The sequence below is a fragment of the Carlito syrichta genome, unplaced genomic scaffold (genome assembly GCF_000164805.1).
Source record: "Carlito syrichta isolate Samal-C Ts95f unplaced genomic scaffold, Tarsius_syrichta-2.0.1 Scaffold303736, whole genome shotgun sequence".
Lineage (NCBI taxonomy): Eukaryota > Metazoa > Chordata > Mammalia > Primates > Tarsiidae > Carlito > Carlito syrichta.
This window is the reverse complement of record NW_007247832.1, coordinates 1,677,921-1,683,251: the sequence shown is the minus strand read 5'-3', so window position 1 is coordinate 1,683,251 and position 5,331 is coordinate 1,677,921.

The following is a 5,331-nucleotide window of genomic DNA, read 5'->3' as shown; positions in this document are numbered from 1 at the left end:
GGTGGAATCAGCGATCATCACTTTGCTTGTTGGAAGCATTGTTATTGTAGGTCTTGGCGCTGCAGACACTCAAGGTAAATGAAGCCCAAGGAAGCCCTTCCTGCATACACAATTCTGTCTGAAGCGATTTTGGAGTGAATCTGCTTTCACGAGTGCCTGTGGGTCTAGGAAAGAAGCTAGTCCCAAGTGTCCCACATCAGGTGGGGATGTGGTACAGAGCCACTGGCGAAGCTGGGTCCTTGGTGTATTAGCAGTGGCCACAGGTGTCTGTAGTGTGTTTTGAGGGCTGCCACACCCATGGATACTGGGACGCCCTGTTGGTGGCCTGTCTGGTGTGAGCAGCGCCTCTGGTGTGGCGAGGAGGCCTGGGCTTGCCGTCACTCAGAACTGTGGTCGGGAGAAGGTCCCACCACTTACTACCAGTGTGACCTTGAGCAAGTCCCTCATCTTCTCTAAGCCTCAGCCCTCTCCCCTGCAAAGCAACGTGGAAAAGACTTCCCTGCCTTTTCACAAGAGATAGGTAAAAAACTCAAATGACATGATGTGAAAATGCCCAGGAAACCAAATCTCTGAACCGACGTGTGGTCCTGGGATTATCATCAGCTCTGTGAGGAACTGTTCAAAATTCATGACGGGATCCCTGACGAGAAAGCCAGAGAGCTAGACCTGGGCAGGGGCTTCCAGTGGCTGCACGGGTGCCCACAGAGTCCCTGTCTGGACTCAGTTGACTCACATTGTCCTGGTCAGTGACCCTAGTATACTTCAAGGTGGCCAGCTGCCAAGTCACCACGGCCATGGGGCCTGGGAAACCCACTGGGCTGAACCCAACTGCTGATGTCTCCAGAGGGGTCCAGGCTTGTGAGTGGAAGAGGTACACACGCACAGATGGGAAGGCTGACCAACCTCACCAAGGTGAGTCTACCACAGACCAGGGTGTGGCCAGTTCTCCGCCTTGCAGGCACAGAAATTTCATTTTCCTTTGGAGTTCATCACACGTGGGTGTCTGACTCATCTGAGCAAAGGTTACAACAGGCTGATGCACAAAACTAAATGTCTGCTTCCTGACTTACAATGGGAATGTGGTGGTCCAGTCAACCCGGTCAACACATGATTTCACATTAGATAAGCCACACACACAAAAAATTGTCAGAATGATTAGAATTCTATTAAAAGGTTATTTAGCAAACTTGGCATTTCAACACAGGGAGTTGGCGAGATGGTTTAAATCACAATACTAGGCTAAGATGGATAGATGCAGCCTCTTCCTTGGAAGATAACCTTGCTGCAAGACAATAGCTGGATCAAGTTCTTGATCAAATTGCTCTATTCCCAGACAGAGATTGGGTGGACCCTGACATTGTGTATCCTAGGATCTTTCTTTTCCTGACCTTCCATTGTTGACCCACCTGACTTCTCATTGGCCTTTTCTTTTTTTTTTTTAGCAGAAGTTCACATTCCATCAAGTTAACATGGCTTCTTCAGGCCTGGGATCCATCGGTGTTTCCAGGTCTCTGTTTGTAGCCACCCTGTATTAATTGCAAAGTTGACCTCTACAGCCACCTTATTCATTATTTCCAAACACTTTGGAAAGAGAAGATGGTGGAGACGAAGTCAGGTGGGTAGAAATGTGGTGACATCGAGAGCGCCATCAGACTTGGAGCAAGATTCCCACCAGCAACTGGGGACCCTGGAGCGGGACTTAGCTCCCTCATGAGAGCCTGTTCGTTGGGCGGTCAGTCAAATAGATGGGGTCATGTCAGGTCTCCAGGACCAGCAGAGCCACTTCACTGTACCCAGGAAAGCAAGGTAGAAATCTGGTCCCAAGGATGGAGCAGCCCAAAGTGGGAAGTGGGAGGAGAGCACAGACAACGGAGTCCCGGGATATTCCCACCTCTGGCCTGCCCCCCCCCCAGCTCACCAGTTATGGAGAGAGCAGTAAAGCCAACACCAGATGCCGCACGCTGTTGGGGGTTTGTTTGGGTTTGTTTGTGGACTGGACCCTGCCTGTGGTTGGGCCTGAGGTATGTAAGAACACTGGGTGACGCTCTCAGCCAGGTGGCACCAAGACCAGAAGAAGTTTGGAAAGTGGGTGACGGACACAGGTGAGGAGCTCCAGTGCTGATCTTGTCAGTCGGGTCAAAATTCTCTGATGGTTTTTGGGAAGCCATTTGCCAGATCAAAGTGAGATTAGGATCTGACTTGTGTTCCTCTCCTCGCTGCCTCCTGGGGCAGCTGGCTTTGGTGACAAGTCTGGGGACTCTTTCCCAGTCCGTGAACAAACATGAACAAAGATTCCGTAAGCGGGGAAGCAGTGACAAGCACTGCCTTGAGAAGAGACGAACGTAGTTTGAATCACAGCTCTGCCATCTACTGGCTATGGGACAGCGTGCAAATCATTTAACCTCTGAGCAACCTCAGTTTCGTGGTCGGTGAAATGGGGGGGGATCATCGTTTTACCTCGTCAGTTTGTGGTGAGGATTAAACGCCAGTGCCTGGCAATAACAGACTCTCAATTCACATCTGTTGACTGGTAAGATGAGATGATGCTTGTGAGATTCTTGGGCCATGATTGACAGGTAGTAAAAGCTCCACAGAGGTCAAACCACGAGTGATATCCATCGGAGGCCGAGTTGGGAAAATGGCTTAAGCACAGGAGTGTGAGATCAACCTCGTCTCTGAAAAAAATACACAAAAATTATCTGGGCGTGGTGGTGGGTACCCGTAGTCCCAGCTTCACAGGAGGCTGAGGTGGGAGGATTGCTTGAGACAAGGGGATAGAGGTTGCAGTAAGCCAGAATCAGGCCACCACACTCCAGCCTGGGCAACAGAGTAAAAGCTTGTGTGTGTGTGTGTGTGTGTGTGTGTGTGTGTGTGTGTGTGTGTGTGTGAGAGAGAGAGAGAGAGAGAGAGAGAGAGAGAGACAGAGAGAGAGCGAGAGAGAGAGGGCTCAAGCAGGATTTTATCCACCCCAACCCCACTCCCAGCTTTTAACAGAGTCTAGAGTATGACTGAGAATAGTTTTGAGATAATCACCAAAAGAGTCAATGCCTCATCAAGCCAGGATGCCAGGCAGGTCTAAGATCACAATTACTTTGAAATTTCCAACAAACAGAGATGGTTTCAGCCCCTGCTTACTTCTGAGGATGAGATCCTGAAAATGATTCAGTTATACTTGTTTTCTCAACTGCTGGGAGAGTCATTCCTCGTCTCACCAGAAACCACATTTCCCTGACTGGAAATGAGCCTGCAAAGAGCCTGCAAGGAGCCCCTCACTCCCTGTCCCTGACTTCAGTGCCAGATCAGTACTAAACTGCCCCCAAGATCTGCCTCACCGCCACGTACACACACAGTGAGTGTCTGTTAGGTGGGGGCTCTTGGTTAGTGTTGTTCTTCCCATTCTGCAGATAAGGAGGTTGAGAGCTGGAGACTCTTTGGCACTTGGCCAAGACCCCCGATCGGACCTTATGCTGTTGGAAGTGGATAGAACACGGATGCCTTCTCTCTCCCCTTTCCACCTCCCTGTTTTTCCTGGTTTTTTTCCTTCCAAAAATAGGCATCATGTATCTATTTGATGTCAGATATTGATATCCAAACTCTGAAAGTCAAAGATGAATAAGACCATCTCTGTCCTTAAGGAGCGACATCATTCCTTAGACATTATCCCAGGAGAAAGTGACAGATGCCAGAATACATATACAACTATTGCTTCACAGAGAGGTGACAAACTGAGTCTTTTCTTTTTATAACTGTAATTTTATTTTATTTTATTTTTCAGTCACCCAGACTGGAGTGCAGGGGCATGCTCATGGCCACTGAAGCTCGACCTGCTGGGCTCAGGTGATCCTTCTACCTCAGCCCTCCAAGTAGCTGGAACCACAGGCGCGCGCCACCATGCCTGGCTAATTTTTGGATTTATTTATTGTAGAGATGAGGTCCCTACTTGCCCAGGCTGGTCTCGAACACCTGGACTCAGGCAATCCTCTCATCTCCGCCTCCCGAAGTGCTGGGATTACAAGGGTGAGCCACGGCTCCCGGCCAAAACTGTCTTTAAAAAAATATTTTTAAATTGCGGAGTAGCAAATAAAATAGAAAAATATTCTTCAATGGCTAGGGAATTGGAATATATAGATAAGGAAAAAGACAAATTACCCATATTTTTTCTTCAAAATATTTTCAAAAAGAAGTGGAATCTACCGCAAGAATTTTTTGTTGTCTTTGTCTTAATCATTTTAACAATAGATTCATAAATGCATTCTTATTAGAAAAGTCCAAGCCGGGCTCGGTGGCTCAGCCTGTAATACCGCGCCTTTGGGAGGCTGAGGTGAGTGGATTGCCTGAGCCCACGGGTTCGAGACCTGCCTGGGCAAATTGGCGAAACCTCATCTCTACAATAAAAAAAAAAAAAAAAATTAGCCGGGCATGGTAGCACGCGCCTGTAGTTCCAGCTACTCGGAAGGCTGAGGCGGAAGGATCGCCGGAGCCCAGCAGGTCGAGGCTGCGGTGGCCGGGAGCGGCCACTGCACTCCAGTCTGGGCGACAGAGTGAGACTCCAACTCAAAAAAAAAGAAAAATCCAAATAATACAGAAAGTTACAGTCATCTTTGACTATACCCCCAATCCTTAGTTTCATCCTTAGAGGAGACTATTGTTAAAAATTGTATTTGTAGCCTTCCAGGATGCCTTTATGCACACACACATACAGACACACACACACTTTGTAATCTTCTTTTTCAAAATTTGTTCCATATAAATAAATATACTTCTATAACATCACTTTAATGTCTGATTAAAATTTCATATGAATATAGCATAAATGATTTATCCAATTTTCTGTTGCTAGACATGTAGATTTGTTATGATCTGAATGTTTGCATTCCTCCCATATACATGGGTGATGACATTAGGAGGTAGGAAATTTTGAAAGGTAATTAGGCCATGCAGGTGGAGCCCTCATGAATAGGAGTAGTGCCTTATAAAACAGGTGTGAGGGAATTCATTAACCTCTTCTACTATGAGGGCACAGCAAGGTGCTATCACCATCAGAAAGTGGCCCTCACCAGACACCGAATCTGCTGAGGCCTGGATTTTGAACTTCTCAACCTCCAGACCTATGAGAAATAAACTGTAGCCAGGCTCGGTGGCTCAGCCTGTAATCCCATGCTTTGGGAGGCTGAGGTAAGTGGATTGCCTGAGCCCATGGGTTCGAAACCTGCCTGGGCAACTTGTGAGGCCTCATCTCTACAATAAATCAAAAAATTAGCCGGGTGTGGTAGTGCTCACCTGTAGTTCCAGCTACTTGGAAGGCTGAGGTGGAAGGATCACCAGAGCCCA